This window comes from Ictidomys tridecemlineatus, chromosome 1 (genome assembly GCF_052094955.1).
Source record: "Ictidomys tridecemlineatus isolate mIctTri1 chromosome 1, mIctTri1.hap1, whole genome shotgun sequence".
Classification (NCBI taxonomy): Eukaryota; Metazoa; Chordata; class Mammalia; order Rodentia; family Sciuridae; genus Ictidomys; species Ictidomys tridecemlineatus.
In genome coordinates, this window is record NC_135477.1 from 258,765,093 (window position 1) to 258,785,442 (window position 20,350).

Below are 20,350 nucleotides of genomic sequence, written 5' to 3' on the forward strand. Positions count from 1 at the left end.
CCAGGAGGTTCAAATGCCCAGTCCTCACTGAGCTGACTCACATCCACCCCTCAGTGCCAGGACAGGTCTTCTCTGCACAGCCAGCATGATCCCACCTGCAGGGACCGTGGTAGAAACAGATGGGAGCTGACAGGCTGTGGCTTTGCAGGCTGACACACAGCAGCTCTGCTTACTCACATTTCACCACCGAGGTTTGCAAGGGCTCACAGGTAACAGTAACAGATAACCCAGTAGCAGAAGCAGGAAACAAAGCAACAGAGACAGAAGAATTCCCCATTAGGCTTGGGGCAGTTAAAGTCCCTAAGCTATAAGAGCTCAGAGTCCCTAGGCTATTGATAAACTTGTGCCCACGAAGAAATGTAGAATGCACCCTCCAACAGAAGTGCACCAACTCCCTTGCTTTGATGTACCCAGTACTTGCTTATGTATAAAAGTAAAAGCCTTGCTGCGCTCAGGGCTCAGACTTTGGGAATTATTCCTCTGGGCCATGGCCACTAATAAAGTGTTGTTCCAGATCTCAGAGTCCTGACCCTCGTTTCCCAGCTTCAGAACCTTCAGGACCAGGCCTCGGTTGGAACTCAGTGGTAGCCCAGAACCATAAGAAAACTGTAGGACCCAGTACAAAATTTAAATGTAAGGCTCCTTTCAAAAATTATTTTCAACTTCAAGGAAGAAGAGAAATGAGTCAAAAAATATATAGAGCAAAAGTAAATGGACTAATCAAAAAAATGAAAATTGAGTCTTAGCAGGACATATTTTTAAACCCTCATATCTGCTATCTAAGACACAGCTGAACTTCAACACATGGAAATCATGGAAGTAAAATAGCAGAAACAGTATGTGTGTGCAAATGCTAATCAAAGGAAAGCTGAATTCATCGAATTAACATAACTTTAAATAAACTTAAAGGTAAAAAGCATTTTAGGCACAGAGAAAGCCACTACAAAGTGGATTTTTAAAGTCAGTTCAACAAAAGAATGTGAAGATTTTAATTAAATCTCTTTGAAGTCTTTAAATTGTTTCTAAATATTTAAATTAAAAACTGATAGATGCACAGTGAGAAAATGAATTATCTACCATCACAATGTTAAGTCAAACAGGATAATTACTGAAGATATTCAGGATTTGAACAATACCATCATGATTTAATAGACATACATAGAATTTTGCACCCGACAAATAAGAAAATCACATTGATCTCAAACACATGACATTTGCAAAATTCAGCCATGTGGAATTTGCAGCTGGGTTATAGAATGTTCCCCAAGGGCTCTGATGCAAAAGCCTTGTCCCCAACCCATGGAAGGGATGTTGGAAACCCAGCTTCTTCCTCTCTCTTTGCTTCCCAGGGTCATCGGCCTCCTCTGCCACGTCCCTTTGCCATGACACACTGTGCAACTCAGGCCCAAACAACAACACAAGAGATCTGGGATGGAAACCTCTGAAGCTGTGAGTCAAACGAGTCCTTTCCCCACCCAAACTGAGGATCTCAGGAATGTTCCACAGTGACAGGACACTGACCAACACACAGAGCCCTAATGCCAGCGTCCACAGTGTCAACGACCCCCAGCACACAGACCGGAACCTGAGCTATGCAATGACACCAGAGGCCAGCCAGAGAATGGAAAGGAGAGATCCACTTTTAAATTATTCATCAGTCAAGGAAGAAATTAAAATGGAAATTTAGAGATACTTAGCAAAAAAAAATGATAATCAAAATACTTCATTAAAACTTGTGAGATGCAGATAAAGTAACACTTTAGGAAATATTTTAACCTTACACCCTTTTAATGAAAAGAAGGAATCCTGCATGTTGATGAGTGAAGCATCCAATTTAAAAAGTTGGAAAGTGAATCACTGAATAGATGCAAATAAGATAAATGGAAGGAGATAATAAGGTGGGAAGCGGGAATCAATTAAAGAAATATTCAATAAAGACAGAGTCTTCATTGTTCCTTTGAAAGTTGCTCCTTTGAAAGGTTCATAAATCAGGCTAACATCAGTAAAACTGATCAAGAAAATAAGAAAGAGCAAGAATCAGCAATACTGCGCATCAAAGTGGACATGACTATAAACGAGAGAGATTAAAGTCAGCGTCAATGACTTTTTGCCAATGATTTTGAAAGTTTAATCCAATTGAAGAAATTCAAGAAAAATGCAATTTAGCAAAACTGAACCAGAGAAAGTTCTAAAGGACATTAAAATTGGGGAAAAAAATCTAAGTCATCAGTTAAAAATCTTCCTTTAGAGAAACTACAAGTGTAGCACAGCTTCACACTATACAGATTTGCCCAGAGATCAGGAAGACAAAATACCCCCCAATATTCCTACACCACCAGGACATCTTGATACAATACAAACAGAAAAAGTACATGGGGAAAAAAGCAAACACATAAAAAGCTCAGGGAAATTAACTCCTGAACAATGATTCCATACCCTTTAAGTAAAATATTAGCTAACTGAATCCAGCAGTGTATGAAAACAATAGTCCCTGTGTCTACATGGTACTCATCTCAGGAATTGAAGTAGAGTTGGAGATTAGAAAATCTATAAATGCTGTTCTCAACATTTACAAATTAAAGAGCAAAAATGGAGTGGTTTTCTTAACAAACTGGGCAAACCATCCCATTCCTCTTAAGAACAATGCATGGCAGCTCACCTTTTTAATGACATGTTTAAAGTTCTGTTAGATTTAAAGCATAAATAATGCTGTGAGAGCTAGAGTAAGGATTGCCAAAACTCCTTCTGTGTTTGTTATTGATTTAAAAGATTATAATTTTAATAAAAGCAAAGCCTAGTATAAACAGGTAGTTAATCTCATGGATTTTGTCTGTGGATGCCAAACCAAGGACCATCCTTAGACTGGTGTGTGCAGTCCTGCACCTGCCCCGTTCACCTGCAGCCCCCCACCTGCACCCCTCTCCCGACCACCTATGTTCCCTTGCACTGAGCAGTGTCCCACCCTGCTCACATGCCAGCCCTGCCTGCCTCTGCCCACATGACCCTCAGCTCCCGCAGTAGCTACAATAAATAAAACCACAGATGGCTACAGCCTTCCTCTGCCTCACAGCCTACAAGAGAGGGGCCACTATGAAGTTAAAGTCTCTCAGCTGGACACTCCTCTCTGTGGACTTATGAAGAACCCCACCCACCTCCAAAGCACCACTCAAAGTAGGCTCCCAGATGACCGGCACCAGCAGACTCTCCCACTGAAGCACGCCCCATGGGATGCCACCAGGAGCTCCCAATATGTGGCTCACTGGTTAAGACAACAACCAAGGGGCCAATAAGTCACTCGTTACTGCTAGACAGACACGCAGTTTTAAAGTCAAGGAGAGACACTACCTGAACAGGAAGGTAAGGCTACAATATTAGAAGACCAAATTACCTTGGTGTTCTTTGTTTTTTTGCCAAGAATGTTACGACACTAGAGATCAGTAAATTGGCCCACTCCTGGTTTTACCAGCAGTACCAATTAGAAAGTGAAGTAGAAAGGAAATTACCCTCAAAACAGCTAAAACTGCAGAATGTTTAGGGAATTGTGTAGCTGGTGGTGGCCAGGCTTTCCCCTGGGGGGGAACAGGCCACTCTCCAGCAGCGCTGGTTCCTGGAGCCCTCCGGGGTTTGGGGGAGCCTCTGGTGGGCAGCACCAAGGTAAGGCCCCTGCACATTCAGGGTTTGCTGTTGTTCGCAGATTCACCTCGAGGCTGGGCCTTTTCCAGCTGGCCACTTGCATGGGTCTTTCTGCTCCCTCCTGGCACCTCCTCTGATCTTCTGGAAGCTTCTGGGTCAAAGCTGCAGCATGTTCTCTGAGGGAGCAAGAGGAAATCCTTTCAGGTTTGCCCTCACCAGCCAGCTGGCCATGTCCAGGCAGCACGGAGGACAGTGGGTCTTCATGTGAAGCTGTGCTCCATGCTGGGGACGGTGGGGTGTGGCTCAGCTTCAGGCAGGACATGACTCGGGAGCAGCGGCTCATGCCAACAGTGGCACAGGGGCTGGGCCACCAGGGAAGAGCAGGGCTGAGCACGTCTGCCAAGAGGGAGGCACTGAAGGCCAGTTTTCCACATCACAGTTGATTTGGAATCGGAAGGAATGAGAACATGACTCTCTCCAGGGGCTTTGCTTTTATTCCTTTATTTACTAAGCAGGAGTCTCCAACACCAGCCATTCTAGTTCCAGGGTTTGCCCATAATGTGATCAGATGTTTGCGTTTTTACCTCCACAGGGTCTGGACAAGATGAATTGGTCTGGGCTCCAGCAGAGGAAAGGAATCAAGGGACAGACACAGGAGGCTCTCAGAGTGAGAACTGGGGCTTGGCATGGTGGAGCCAGACGGATCTTCACCTCAAGTCCTCCTGGCCAGCTTTGCACCAGGACCACCAGAAACCCAGCTCGGCCAGTCAACTGGCCATAATCTTAGAGGTCACCGGAATCGAAAATTAGACCAAGGCTGCATGGCCATTTTCATGATGTCCCTACTTCTCTCTTGAGTCTTCTAATTAAAATGAGCCATCTAGAGGTGGAAGTGCCAGGTACTACAGCACACACTGGTGACGCAAACGCAAATAAGATGGCCGCTGGGCTCACGCTCACAGCACACCAGGGGAGAAATTGATAAGTGTTACAACAAAGGCATGTTAAGAAAGTGGTGGGGGCCATGAGGAAGGGTCTGGATGGCTTGGGAGAGGTGGAGGACCCTCAGAAGGTGAACAGGTGGATAAAGGAGAAACCCCATCTAGCCGGGGCTCAGTACCACATGCAGTCACTTGTTCATTATACATTCAGCAACACGTTGCCTGCTTTGCACCAGGCACCGTTCTAGACATTGAAAATGGGGGTTTCCAACCCACAAAGGCTTCTGTGCATGGACAAATCTAACCCTAACCCTAACCCCAGAATAATTTTTAAAAGGTGTTCAAATATATGTACGTGAGAGTTCACAGCAATGCTGTTCTCAATAACGAAAGGGTGGAAATGACTCAGATGTGCATCAACTGAAGACTAAATGAATAAAGTGGTGTATCCATAGTCATGGGTTAAGCTGTGTCCCTCCAAAATACGTATGTGAAGCCCTGGCCCCTAATATCATAGAATATGACCTTACTTAGAAATTAAGTTGTTGCCTATGGGATTAGTAAGATGAGGTCATACTGAAGGACAGTGGATTTCCAATCGTATAAGACCGTGCCTTTATAAGCAGGGGGAATTTTGAGGCAAACACACACAGGGAGAAAGCCATGTAAAGATGGTGTGTGTGCTAGGAGCCAGGGAATGGCAGAGACCTCTGGGAGACCAGCACACTTCGGGGTCTGGAGGGCAGCAGAAGGAAACCACCCTGCGGCACTCTGCTATTGGACTCTGGCTTCCAGAACCACAAGATGGTACCAGGTCATGGTGCTTGGTCATGGCATCTCCAGGAAACAGATGTCTATGGATGACAGAATGACATTCAATCATAAAAAGAATCAAGTGCAGAACGTGCTGCAGTGAGCGCCACCTCAGGAATCGTGAAAGGGCTGGATGCAGAAGTTCACGTAGGCTACCATTCCCCCGCGAGGAAGTCCCCGCACAGGTGGTCCACAGTGACATGGAGCTGATTGCTGGTGGCAGGGGCTCTGGGGAAGCAAGACCTGGTCAGTAGGTGTGACGTGTTCTCTGGGTTGGTGCTCTGGCACCAGGTGGAGTTATGGGTGGCCAACATTGAGAATGCACCAAATTCTGCTGAGCACTCACTTCACAATGGCTAACCTCAGGTTATAGAATTCCACCTTTAAAAAAAGGCACCCACCTTATGTATACAGCCTCTCATCTTGTGCTGTGGCAATCTGTTGAAAAAAGAACAGAGGGTGAGTGTGCGTGTGTCAAAATATGGAGAATTCACAGGCTGTGTTTAGGTGTCAGCTTACACCAACCACATACAATCCCCCTGTGGAAGACCCATGTTTGCGCGTGGGAGTACAGGCACGTACAGTCTCACATTTATTTACGCTCATTTAGTCGTAGGCAAATGCACCAATCTGCCCTTAGGTTTCCCTTCTGATTGTAAACTCTGTCTTTGCATCATCTGTTGCTGTCTCATTTTACAACAAGCAGTTTCACCAGCCACGCGGCCCCCTGACGGCTTTGCCATGTGAACATTCCGACACCATTGCCCGAAGTCCACATTCCCTGAGGTCCTGAGAATGGACATGGAGTAGCCGACTGCTTTGCCACTGTGCCACAAGACGCCCCTATCTCCAGCTCCCGAAACCTGTCCTCGGTTCATCTGGACCTCTTCAGAATGACTGTTGCCATCTGCGTTTCTGTCCACACCCTGTCCAAGCCACGTAGGTGATCTCGAAGAAGGTCCCGACTTTGCCTGGTCCTCTCGTGTGACCCCTCCCCCCCAGCCGCCCTCCATGCTCCGTTCACCCATACTGGCTTTTCCCAGCGTTCACTTCAAACCACCCCTGCCTCCCGGTGCCCAGTTCCCACCCTGCCTCCACCTGTCTGGGTATTTGTTCAGCAACAGCCCCTTCTCTATATGCTACCTCCTCTTAGTCCGTTTTCTGTCACTGAGACAATCTCCTTATAAAGGCCGTGTTCTGGCCTCAGAGTCTGGGAGCTTCGGTCCATGGTCAGCCCTCTGCTGCTCCTGCACGCCTAGGGGTGGTGAAGCAAAGCCCGCTTACCTCATGGCCAGCAAGCAAGAGGAAGGAAGAGGAAGGGGCTGGGGTCCCACTGGCCCTTCCCCTTAGAGTTTCTACCACCCTCAGTGGCACCGAGGGCTGTGGCCGGTGCTTTGGGAGCATTGCTGATCCAAACTGCATCAAACAACATAATGCCTTGGACCAAGTAATTCATAAAGGGGAAAGGTTTATCTTGGCTGATGGTCCTGGAGGCCCAGAGGTCCAAGAGCAGGCTGCTGACACCTGTTGAGGGCCTTGTGACGCTGCAGCTCAGGGCAGAAAGATGATAGGGCAACGGGAGGTGTGAAAAGGGAAGAGGGAGCCGGGCCCACCTCACAGAACCTGCCCTGGCCGTAACTCACCAACCACTGCCTGAGTCTCCCCACTTCCATGGGAAGTCATGGATCCTCCCGCGACCTAATCACCAGGGAGGCCCCACCCCACACCACCACGATGGAGATCAAATTTCAGAGTGAGTTTTAGAGGGGGCCAGAGCATATACATGTGATGTGAAGGCTGTGTCCAAACCACACAGAGCCTGCACATCACATGTATATGCATGATGGAACTCCAATAATATTTGTCACGCTACTGTTGTCTCATTAGTGAGTCTAATTCTCTTGCCCCTCTTCAGCTGTCAGTAGCAAATACCATCTAGAGCAACATTCATCGCCTTTCCTCCTCTGAGGTTCCACAAACCCACACAGACTTCTGCGGTGCTAGGAGTATGTGTCTGCGTTTGTTTGTCCCACTCCTGCCCCAGACATTCAGATACTGGGGGAAGCGCCCATTCCTGGCTCACTTTGAAGTCTTCAGAAGAGCACAGAGCTGATCTGAACCACATGTTAAATAGCATGCAACACATAAAACACATATGTTGAATGAATAAACGAATGACTTTTTTAAATAATCAACTGCATGGTGTTGGAGTTTACTAGGTATGACACTCGAATAAATTTAAAATGCAGTGTTGTCGATTTCTAAGTTCCTACCAAACTGAGTAAATTTATATGTTGCAAAATATTACTTTGTAAGAGTCTCAGCTATCATGATATCTAAATTGGAACCCATAAGGATTGCCCATAGAACAATGAAGCAAAACTTGATTATTTCTGCAGGGGAGGCTCTTACCACTGAAACCAAAAGAGTCTTGAGTTAATGCTCTACGCTGCTCAAAAGAGGTGGTAAGCCAGTGCACAGCGTGGGAATAGACACCTGGCCATGAGAGGGAGGCGCAGGCGCTGGCACCCGGCTTGCAGCAGGAAAGTGTGAGAGGCTTCTCTCATCTGGCCACTCCAAAGCCTTTCTATGGCCGGCAGCCCACCATCTGGACCACCCCAGGACTGGCAAAGAGCCAGAGTCGATTGATTCTGTTTCTCCAAGCTCACCATCAAACCAGAAGAAATCTCTGCGTCTACCCCACAGTGTGTGGCTAAGTGGGGAAACTTCGCAGCTCTGGCCAAACTTAGCGGGAGTGGCTGGCCAGTGATAGCAGTGGTCGCCACCCAAGTCGGGTGAGCCCTGATCCACAGGGTACTAGATGCACCCTCAGGCCATTCAGGTGCCAGATCATTCCCATTTCACACAGGAGGAGGAGCAGCCCAGGAAGGCTCCTGTGACATGCCCGAAGCCAGACATCTAATGAGTAATGCACAGAGCTAGAATCCCTTTCCTGGGACCTCTGAGTGCTCCGTATTCTCTTTCTACTACACGATGCTGATGCTAATGAGGTGCAAGACACCTTTTCTTGAACTTCAGTGAGCTGAATCTTTCTGGGTCTTCCTGAGGCTTCCTGTTTGGACTGTAATATGCCTGACGTCCAGTGAGGTGGGAAGCACTGATGGGTGGGGTGGTCGATGAGGGAGGAAGAGGAGGCCACATGAAGGTCAGTGGGTGGAAATAAGAAGGTGACAACTGGAAGTGAACTGCTGAGTCAGTGAGAACTCGGGAGGATGCAAAATCTGGAAGATTCACTAGCAACCAAGACCACACGCCCCAGGAGGACGTTGGGAGCGTAGTGGAGTGGACATCGGGGTCTGAGGAAGGTGGACTCGGCGTTTTCTACTCCCAGAAGTCCTATCAACAGGACTATGGCAGAGTTGCTGTCATGAGATCCCAGATACTTAGAGCCGGAGGAAGCAATAATGAAGTCCACGGCGATGTCTTTGGCCCTGCTGGAGAAGGGCAGGAGACCGCAGGGGCCTTTTGTGCCCAGGGTTATAAGTCACAGCATCACAGGAAAACGTGGGGTGACTGGGAGCCGGAGCAGGCTTCCTGGCACGGCTGGCCTCTCGGGCCTCCTGCTGATGCTCCCAATGTCTGTTGTCTGGCATCCACCTGCTCCTCCAGGTCAGAGCCCTGGACTTCAAGGAGTGGCCATTCATACCTTGGGGGCCCTGGAGAGAGGCTGCTGGGCATGTTTGCCCTGCCTGGCTTCCCCCTCAGTCCACCGGAAGAAGTGGGAAAGGTCACACAAGCACATGACCTCAGACTGAGGTGTCAGCCCCAGTTCACAGAGCAGCAAACCGAAGGCGAAACTGTCCGCAGGTGGGAGGACCATGATGGTGCAGGAGCCTCCACAGCCTGTCCTCTTACCAGGTGACACTAGCAGCACTAACCAAAGCAATAACAGCCCACATCACTATTGTGCCCCTTCTGTGCTGGGCACTGTTCCGGGTGTTTCCACATGTTACAAGGAGCGTGAGAAGTGGGCGCCATGATCATAGCACCTGTTTCACAGGTGTGGGGCCAAAGCACAGAGAAGCTAAGTCATTTTACAGAGGTCACACTGCAGCAGAGGCCCAGCCAGGACAACTCTGGAATCCATGCTGTTAGCCACCAGACCAGCTCGCCGATGGGGCAGAAATGTGTTCATGGCAAAGCATTACAATTTTGCACCAACTAAGCTTTTCCATCCCCACGTAATATCTTCATGCTTCCTCTCACTGGGCAGAAGGGGAAGGCCAGGAACTCAGGGTGCTTGAGCAAGGTCCCCCTGGGTTCCTGCCGGCACAGGTCCTGAGCCCACTTGTCCTGGTGAGGGTCCTCACACCTCCTGCAGTGCCCTCTCTCTGACTAACTCTTAATTCCATGTGCGGTGGGCGTCATGCCAGCCCAGGGGCCATGACAGAGCCTGCAGTGGAGATCTAAGGCCACATGACCCTGGCCTCAAGAAGTAAGGAGGCTGATGCACGGAGAAGCCTCTGGGAGGCTGCAGAGCACATGACAGGGACAACTGCAGCCACCAGGAGTCAAGGGCACCTTCTCAGAACAGCAGCATTCTAGCTCTGTCCTGGAGGAGGCTGAGGAATTGGCCGGGGACAGAGGAAGCGTTAAGTGAGACTCTCTCCGAAGCCTGGACAAGGGGGAATGTGAGCATGCAGAGGGAGTCAGAGTCACTAAGGTGGGACAGCTCACGGGGACGGAGGCTTTCTGTCCTTATGGAAGGTGGGCCCACAAAGGCAGGCCTTTAAAAGGGAGGACTGGGCATGGACCCTGAAATCATCCACCATGGTCTAACGCGTGGGGTGGCAGGCACAAGAGGGCAGCTCTGCCTGCCAGGGCCAACGAGACCGCATCCGTGTGGGGTCCTCAGCTGAACTCCAAAAGAGCACCAGGATCTGGAGATGTCGCGAAGCTGATGACTGCCCGCGCCTCCATCTGGAGAAACAGGATGACGACATTTACACGGCACCCCGCTCGCTCCCTGTGGGAGTCTGGGAGGAGCCCAGAAGACAGTGTTCACGCCACGGCAGTTCCCTGCACCGCCCAGGAGGGGCGTTAAAATAGAAGCACTGACTACTGCTGCCAGATATTATGGGCACCCGCTCCTGTTCTGTCCACCAGTGATAGCCCCCTAGATGACCCACTGTGCTGATCTCTTGGAACCAGAGGACAGCCGAGTCCATCTGCATCCATCTTAATGAGATGCCATTTGGAAATGATCAAGGTCTTTTGTTGTCCTCGTTGTCGTTGTGTTTCAAGCTGGACAGAGCCATCGCAAGATGCACTAAATAGCCTCCCACAGGGTTTGTTCTGGCAAATGCTGACCTGGCTTATCCTCCTTGTCACGTGCTGCCCTCATACAATGCACCAGCACCAGGGCCAGCAACGTGGAGGAGACACAAGAGGATGCTACTTACAGTCAGCCATGTTCTCAGGCAATCATGATAAGCAAGAGATCTGGGGGCACTCACCATACTCACAGCTCCAGAGTCCCCAGGCCCCTCTCCTGCTCCACCAGGACAGGCCTCTATGGCATGGAAATCTGCAGCCACCACTAGTAAATTTGAGTCACTGGGCTAGCTAGAATTTGGGAGTAAGGGAGAAAGAAATGTCTAATGAAATTTCCAGAAAGGCTCTCCAGCTATGCCAAGGAGAGGTGCACATCCGGAGGGTACCACGTGGCATTTAAATGCGTCTTCTGATTTCAGTGTTGCCTGTGGAAGGAAGAGAGCCAAAAACTTGGGAGAGTTTCCCACAGGAGAACAGGGCATGACCACCCCACAGAGTCATCATTTCCAAGTCAGGAGGCCTTGATGACAAACCACCCACAGCCCCAGCCATCAAAGCTAGCTGCTGCTCATGCACCTGTCTCCTGCCATGACATCTGACCACGGAGAGCTTTCTCAAGGACTGCTGCCATGCCCAGTGCTCAGCTCACACTGTCGCAGGCACATCTCGTGGAGATCCACTTCTGTGATTGGACATGCATCTGACTGGATGATCAAAAAACCAGGTGATCACTCCCAGCCGGCCTGCAGGCTGCTGGGGAGGGCCCCTCAGAGGGGCTGCTGCTCCTAGGAGGTCAGCAAGAGCCGTTCCTTCCTCCCTGTACACCTTTGTTCTCTGTCCAAGTTTCTGCATCAACTTTGATTTCCACACTTTCCATTTCTGACTCTTGGATTGACCTCTTGTTCTTATAATTAGGTCTTGAGACTGTGCATACCTCTTGGGGTTATATGTCCACTGAATTCTCAGGCTGCATCTCCTCAGAAGTGCCGGGTACGCTGTGCTTGTTAACAGTACTTCCTCCCATGATGAGAACTTCAGGGTCATCTCTGATTAGAAAAAGATAATAGATGCTCTTTACAGAAACATTTTGGAAAATAGGGACAAAGTATAAAGAAAAGAAAACACTCAACTGGACAGATATACATTCACATACATAAACATACAAATGACACATATGAGCACTCATATGTGATCTCACACATGTACACTCACACTACACACATGTGAACTGAGACACACATGTGAACTCATGTGCATATACGTAATCACCTGTGCACACCCATGCACAGCAATGTGCCCACACGTGCACACACACTGTCTCTCTCTCTCTCTCACACACACACACACACACACACACACACACACACACACACGCTTATAGACAGGATCTTACCATAATCTTGTTTGAATGCTGGCATTTTTATACAGCAAAATATTTCTATGTAAAGAATATGTACAGAAATCTTTACCCTTAATAGTACTCTAGCATTTCCTTTTATATATATCCCATAGCTTTTCTTTCAATGTGCTATTTTTAAATAAGAGTTTTTATTTAATTTCGAATCTGGTGAATGAAATTTTAATGTGCATCCTTACGCCTACTTTGCAGACTTGGTTTGCTTTTCATTAGGAAAACTTCTAATAAAAATACTTGATCAATGGGAAAGGGAATCTTAAAACTCTCCAAAGCGCCTGTGTAAGTCGAACCGGTACCAAGCACCCTCCCTAAGTGCATGATTGCCTCTGTCTTGTGGCTCACCACATTTAAATCTGCCAATCTGCGAGGAAGGAGACAGGATTTCCTGGATGATTAAACCATATCTCCTTAGTGGTTATCGAAGGGGACATTTTTCTATGCCCTTTGGCCACTTTAACAGAATTTCTCCAAAAGGACCCTTTCAAAAGGGTTATATGTGCACTGAATTTTCCTGTGTTTTTGCTCTTCCTGTGGCTCATGAGGTCACAGTGAGTCTCAGAGACTCTTTTAATAATACCGTTGGCCTGTTCCTCGGATATGCTGACCTACTGCAGCCACTGCCTGAGATTCTCATTTATGTTCCAGTTTGTTTATGGGTCACTTCTGCTTCCAGTCAAGATTGAGTGACAGGGACTGATAACCCTTCAGCCTGAGGAAAGTTTGGGGTCGGGGGGAAGAAAACTAACAAAACACATTGTCAATGGTTTTCAAAACTTTGGGCATCGGACCTCAAGGGGCAGAGGTGGCCAAGAGACAGGACAGTGAGGTGAGTCCTTGGGACTTGCCAAGGATGCCAGCCAAGGCTGCAGCACAGGGCAGGGGACCCGGGCAGAGCCTGCCTGGCGCCTGGGCTGGGAGAGGGAGGGGATGCAGGGGCCAGGTGCTCACAGGCAGGCCACCCAAGGGGAGAGGGACACGGGAAACTAGAGATCCGCAGAGGGTGGCCCAGTCATGGGGCAGGGGTCCCGCACGTGCCTCTGAGGAAACCGGCAGAGAGAGCGGCACGCGGGGTTTCCAGAAGGCTGAGAACAGCGCCTGCCCCAGCTGCCAGAGGAAACCCCGCTCCTGAACAGCATCCTCCTCAGCCAGGAGAAGGGCCACCCACCGAGGCAAGTGACCCTCAGCCAAATGCAGCTCTGCTGCGGCCCCAAAGGAGTAGCCTTAACAGGGAGTTGCAAAAGGACCCTCCATCTCTGGAGGCCTTATAGCCTCCGGGGGAGGCAGTGAGGTGGAAAGACAGACCTCCCCAGGCAGACAGGACTAGGGCCTGGGAGAAGGGAAGGAGGGAGGAGAACCTGGGGCCACCCTAGGAGGAGAGTGGGGTCTGGCGAACACCCTGTGAGCTCCTGCCACCACAGGCCTCCCCAGCGCCTGCTCCTGTTCCTAAGAGCTGCAGCAATGTAGCTCCTCACTGGCCCTCTCCCTACCCCTAGCAACCTGTGAACCACCAAATCGACCCCCACCTGAATGCCTCCTCTCCCGCACAGAGGCGCCAAACCACCAGGTGAAACGCACCTCTGACTGACGAGCGTAAGGGATTGAACTCTGCACTTCTGGTGGCTTATTAAACTCAGAGCTTGAAGGGCTTGATTGGCCCGTGCGGGCGTCCCTTACCCGCCCCCAGTCACCTGTGCTGGGCCATCAGATAAGCCCTTAAAAATCCCGGACAACAGACACCATTGACATCCCTCTCTTGGGGGCCCTTCCCTTGGGAGCTCTGCTTTCTTTCTTTCTGTGACTCTCATAAATCCTGTTGCTTCGCTCTCCCCCTTGGGCTGTGGATTTCATTCTCCCAGTTTTCAAGACAACCCACCTGTAAGGGACCGGCGAAACGTCGGAGGAAGAGACCACCAAGAGACTGCCTCGTGCAACAGCAAAAGGGTTCATTTGGGGACCAGCATGCTGGGGCTCAGAGCTCACTTGAGTAGAGCAAAGAGTCCTGAGAACAGCTTAAGCAGAGCTTATATACTTTTCTTGGAGAGGGCAGGGAGGGAAGTTCATTGACGGGTCAGGGCGAGTGGGCAGTTTGCCTGCAACCGAGTGAGGGAGTGCATCCTGAAGTTTGGCAGTTGGGGACAGCACATTCTGGGAACAAGATTAGCAAACAGTTCTCAGGATTTTAACAGTGTTTTGTTAAGCATATAGAAAAATAGAGTGACAAGTACCTATTTTATTAACCTTTCACACCCATCCACTCTCCCTGATGCAATAGCTCTAGAGTACAGGAACACAAGAGTAGCAGCCCACACAAGGAATATCCACTACATCTGGCAGCCAACCAAAGCCTTCCCTCTTCAGAGAACAGGGAAATACAAAAATAGGAAAAGTCGGCCAGAACTGACCCAGAAACTAGACCCTGCAGAGACTGACACAGCTACAACATGACGGCAGCCTCACGTTCCTGAACCTCAGGAGTGGTTAAGGAGGGATGAGAACATCCGGAAAACACGTGGGTCAAACTCAGAGTGAAGAGGGCGGCTTGGCGCATACAAAATTCAACAGGGCCATCAATAGAAGGACGGATGTTGCAGAAGAAAAGCCTTAGGTCTGAAACACAACGGGGGGGGGGGGAGAAGGGGGGGACTTTAAAAGAGATGAATAGCAGGGCAACTTTAAGTAGCAAAATAAAAGTCAAAACAGTATGCCCAGCCAGGCACGGTGGTTCATCCTTGTAATCCCAGCGGCTCGGGAGGCTGAGGCAGGAGGATTGTGAGTTCAAAGCCAGCCTCAGCGATGGTAAGGTGCTAAGCAACTTAGTGGGACCCTGTCTCTAAATAAAATACAAAATAGGGCTGGTGATGTGGCTCAGTGGTCAGGTGCCCCTGAGTTCAATCCCTGGTACCCCCCCCAAAAAAAATAGTGTTCCCAAAGAAGAAGTTAGCTGAGGGGAGGGGAGCAGGAGAGGCACAGAAAAATCACTTAAAAAAACTAATGGCCCCAGGTTTCATGGTGAAAGCTATAAACCAGTGATCCTCAAGAACAAGAACCTTATAGGAAGCCATGGTAGCCCAGAAGCAAATTTCTCAAAACCAAGGAGAACAAAAAATCTTAACCACGGCCAGAGAATGAGCCACTTCATGTTAGAAGAACAAAGGAAAGGATGAGGACAGATTTCTTATCAGCTACAAAGTCGGCTAAAAGACAGGCGTGGAGGTACTTTTAAAGTACCAAAAGAAAAATCATCAGCTCGAGAACCCCTCACTCCTGGAAATATGTTTCAAACCTAAAGGAGAAATAAGGATGTTTTCAGATATTCAAACACTGAAACAATTCCTCACCAACTGCACTACAGGGTGTGCTGAAGACGTCCGTCAAGCACAGAGAAAGGGGGAAGGTGGAGTCCCCAGTCCACACAAGGGGCCCAGAGCACCAGGAGGGGCACCTTCAGGGGTTCTGAGCTCTTTCTTAATTATGAGCAGCATCTCTCCAAAAGATGGCCTATTTTAAAAGTAAAACTAGCTGCAGTGCGCTGTCAGGTTTGCATCATAGAAGAAAATCATGTGGCAAAAATGGTTCAAGAAAGGACAAACAGAAATGCAGCATCATCAGCCAGACTGAAGGACACGGCCAATCCCCTCAACACCCCGTGCTGCCCTCCGGTCTGGGTAGCCACCCATTCATTCCACATTCCCAGCCCTAACCCGAGGATCGGAACATGCGTGGTGACGTCACAATTTAATTTATGATGTGTGCCGCTCTTTGATAAGGCCGATGACGCAGCGCTCCTCCACCTGGCACATCTCCATACTTCCTGAATTCCCCTCATGGTTTTATATCACCACATCATATCTACTAACCACCTGACTCACCCTTTCTGTTCTTTTGTGATGCTTCTTGGGCTCCCAGGCTTCCGTCTGCCATGAGCATTCTTCTCCGTGACGATGGCCTTCAGGATTTCTTGTACTGGACATGGCTAGCAATCATTTCTATGCATTTTCTTGTCTGTACATTTGTGCCATTTTGAAGGATACAGCTGCTGTGCAGATAAGTCGAGGTAGCAATGATTTTCTTAAAGATAAAGATATTATCCCTTGTCTTCCTGCTTCGACCACTCTGCAAGACACTTAGGTTTCAACTGTACTGCTGCTCTGTTGAAGGTCAAGTGTCTTCTGTTCCCCTCTGGCTGCTAGTTCAATACTGTCTTTCCTATTGACCATATGTCGAGGTGTTTGTTTCTATTGGTACAATTAGATACAATCTCTTTCTGAAGGAGTTATTGGTGTATCTGATGATTTGTTTTATTTTTAATTTTTTTGACTCTGTAGACAGTCTTAAATCTGTGGGTTAATGCATTTGATCAGTTTTAGAAAATTGTGGCCAGGATTTCTTTAACAAATTCCTACCCTTATTCATAATCTCAGATCTTTGGGGGAATCTAAAGTATGTATTTAATGAGTGTTTTATTTTGTTGCTGGTTCTCATTCCCGTTTCTGTATTTTTTCACCCATTTACCTCAGTCATTTTTAATGGAAATAACATTTCTGTGGTTGCCATTGCTCTCAGATCAGCAATAACAGTTGAGATCAGACTTTGCGTGGGGCTTGGGTATCATAATCCAACACCCCCTCTCCTGTTGGTTGGTCAAGGGCTATTTGTTTCCTTACTTATTTACTTGTTAGCAGGAGGCATTGCTGAAGTTTCTGTTGCAATGATAGATTACATGTGACTCATGAACTTACCTAAAAGTGTTTTTTACAATTCTGCCACTTTATTGCTCTTTTTTGAGAGAGAGAGAGAGAGAGAGAGAGAGAGAGAGAGAGAGAGAGAGAATTTTAATATTTATTTTTTAGTTCTCAGCGGACACAACATCTATGTTTGTATGTGGTGCTGAGGATCAAACTCGGGCCGCATGCATGCCAGGGGAGCTCGCTACTGCTTGAGCCATATCCCCAGCCCACACTTTTTTGCTCTTTTGGAGGCTGTAGAGATTGGACCCAGGGCCCAACACATGCCATGCAAGCACTGCAGCACTCAGCTACATCCCGCTCCTTTCCAAGGGCATAGGTTGCACCTGCCTCTGCCCAGCTCCTGGTGAGGGCTTCTTGCTGCATCAAGACACGGCAGAGGGCGCCAGGTGGTGAGACAGAGCAAAGGTGCAGGGTGCCATCTTTTATGACAAGCCAGCCCTGTGTACATTCATTCACCCACTAATCATGAATGGGCTCATCCACTTAATGAGGACAAAGTCCCCATGAACCTCCTGCTTTCAAATGCCTTTGATGTGAAGCTTTGGGGATTCCGTTTCCAACACATGCACTCCAGGGGCAAACATCCACCCATAGCCAGTAGAATGCTCACAGTCGTGTACAGTTCGTGCCACCGGTTGCCTTTCAGAGGCTGCACCAGGGTGTTGGGGAGGAGAGTGTTACAAAGGGCATCTTCCTCAGCAGCTGATGGACACCCTCAAACTTCTGTCAACGTTTAGTACGACATGCTCGCCAAATAGAACAGACCTTCTGAAAAGAAAACAAGGAATTATGCCTAAATTATTTGAACAAGATTATACAGCAGCTCATGTGTATCTCTGTTTATTCATGTTACCAAGAAATTAATTTTTACGTTTCTCTTAGATTAGAGAAAGTGTTTTCAGTTTAGGGCTGAAGTCTCCCAGGTTTCTTGGGTTATTTTGTATCAACTAAAATTAGCTTGAATTAAACTACAATGTCTACCGTGGTCTCTCCTTAATCCCTGCCATCATGTTCTTCTGGAATTTGACTCATTCTTTCTTTATAAAAGAATCATGCTCTAAAGTGACAGAATCAGAAGCCTAGGACACTGGGAAAGTCTGAACTTACTTTAATTAAGCCACTTTTCTTGTTTTGCCTGACGAGAGTGGAGGAGAGAGGAGAGTCCATTGTCCATAGTGACAGCTCTCAACCCTGCTTCAACGAGGCGCCAGGGTGGCATTGGAACTCTGTGTTTTCTTTTTGATCCTCCAGATAAGACGGGGGCCCTGTGTCCTGAGAAGGCGCTGAGAAGCCTCCTCTCCCCAGTCTCTGGATGGACCTGTTTGTGTTCTTGGCTCCTGCAGGACACAGCAGCTCTGGACACTGTCCCACGGCCCCACTCATTCCTGTGTCAGTATAAAAAGCTGAGGACAAGCACTGTTGGTATGCGATTAGCCAGGACAGTTAGCAACGCTGCTTTACCTCACTATTCAGAGTTCTGTGATTAATACCATCCCGTGTATCCGTTTTAACTCATGCTTCACTCCACACAAAAACTTGGCAGCCCTAGTAGGGGTATAAAAATAATCAATGGGAGAGACTATTTTTAGAATGCCAAGAAGCTTTGAATTAAATCCCAGCATGATTATGTAAGACATGCAACAACAGTCCAGACTGCCAGACATGTGTGCTCAGGGAGGCGTCTCCTGAGCCCCTGAACTCACTGTGAGGTCAACATCAGCGTAAATAACCTGGGACAGCAGCACACTGCCAAGGGTGCATCTCCACAGATTCCCCATATGAGCATGTGGAGCTCCCTGAAGGGTCACTGTTAGAAGACACAGGGTACACAGCCAGTGGGGCAGGCAGCTCAGCAAGAAACTGTCCACCATGTCACCTTTGTCCTCTTAGACGGTCGAAAGGGAGGATGGGGAGGTAGAGTGAATTATGGTAATAATTCTATGGTCATAAGTGATAGAGATAAGATGGAAAAGATTAGAACCGTGCCTGGCACATAGTAGGCACTCAAAGAGTCTGAAAGATTGGACACAAAATGAATCCAGAAAGGCAGGCTGGAGCCTCTGTATCCTCTGGAACACAGCAAGGACATCCCCCAGGGGATTAGTCTGAGGTCAAGGTGGGTTCTAAGAAGGGCCCACTGCCCAATTCCATCCAGGAGCCATCACAGGGGACACAGATCTAGATACAACACAATGTTGGCACAAGCTTCAAGGGACCTTTCTCCTTGGGTTCTTCTCAGAACCCATTTTCTCTTCCTTGGAATGTGCCAAGACTGAAACCAAGCTGAGGAACGGGTGTGTGGTTGGTGTGCGATTCAGGACGAAGGGGCCATGGAACAGTGAAGGTGTTCAGAGCCGCTCTGTCCTGCAGGAGCCAAGAACCCACTGTTACCCTGGACACCCGCCTGTGGCTTGCTGGCATTGCTGGCTGTCATTCTCAAGGGACCTGTGTGCACCAAGTATGGCCTGTGCAACATGGCCAAGAGTAGGCAGGGGAGTGTAGATCCCTTGGCCCTCAGCACTCCTAGGAAGAGTGCTGCTCTGGTCCCTGGCATATTTACCTCCAGAACAGCTAGACTCACACTTCCCTGGGCCAGATGGAGTTTATGTGGCATCTGTGGGTAATTGTCAGTAGATATCCACCCACCATCTGGGGGATGCTTAATTATTACCAAATCTAGTTACTCAGTGATATAGGACAAGGGGGAGAGGGAGGGGAAGAGAAGAGTTTATATCCAATGTTCCTGAAAGTTGAGTTTTTCCAATAATGAAATGGTTACCTGGGAAGATGAGTCTGAATCTGAACTGGTAGGTTAAGTTGAAAGAAGTCTCCAAACTAGATGTGAAATTATCTCTTTTTTCAAAGAACAGGACATGATCTTTGAAACTGGTGTTTTATTTAGTGGAAATGTTAATGTCTTACATGCATGACCAGATTTCATAGGTTCTTCAGTGAAAAGTGTACTAAAAGGTGCTTCTTTTAAGATGTTTCTTTTAAAGGGAGGCAGAAATTCTATCTTCTTAATTCTTTTCATAGGTCAAGATCCTTCTTGAACTTCTAAGACTGCCTCTTCTTAGAGTCAGTTTCCTGTGGGACACTGCTGCGGTTTGGGTGTAGTAACGATGTCCCCAAAGTCCACATGTTAAAATCTTGGTCCCCAGATGTCTGTGGTAGGAGTTGTGACTTTTGGGAGGTGGAGCTTATGGGAGATTCTTAGATCCCTGGAGATGGCCATGCAGGGGTTGTGGGGCCCAGTCTCTCTGTCTGCGCAGGCCCCAGGCTTAGAAGGGGGAGTTGCCCCTGCACATGCTGTAGCTGCCACCCTCCCCATACCTGAGATGACACGGGTGCCATGTTGTTGAACAGCCAAAGCTTTGAGCTAAATGAACCTTTTATATTTATAAGTCAGCTGCTTCTGGTATTTCATTGTAGTATCTGAAGCTGAATAATATCTCTCTCTCTCTCTCTCTCTCTCTCTCTCTCTCTCTCTCTCTCTCACACAC

At 48.3% G+C, this 20,350-nt stretch overlaps 1 long non-coding RNA gene across 6 annotated transcripts; it reads right to left on the bottom strand.

Moving 5' to 3' along the window:
• Positions 1–1,117: 1,117 nt before the first annotated feature.
• On the bottom strand, positions 1,118–14,205 carry LOC144365772 (uncharacterized). 6 transcript variants are annotated; one of them, XR_013424538.1, is made up of 3 exons: positions 13,973–14,200; positions 5,789–11,728; positions 1,118–3,809 (listed from the first exon to the last, which is right to left on the bottom strand). It is a non-coding gene; the product is annotated as an uncharacterized LOC144365772 (long non-coding RNA). The 6 variants fall into 6 exon arrangements; XR_013424541.1 differs by lacking the exon at positions 1,118–3,809 and having other exon boundaries at positions 4,110–5,825; positions 10,865–11,728; positions 13,973–14,202; XR_013424539.1 differs by lacking the exon at positions 1,118–3,809 and having other exon boundaries at positions 4,110–10,328; positions 10,865–11,728; positions 13,973–14,202.
• Between the last annotated feature and the right edge of the window lie 6,145 nt (positions 14,206–20,350).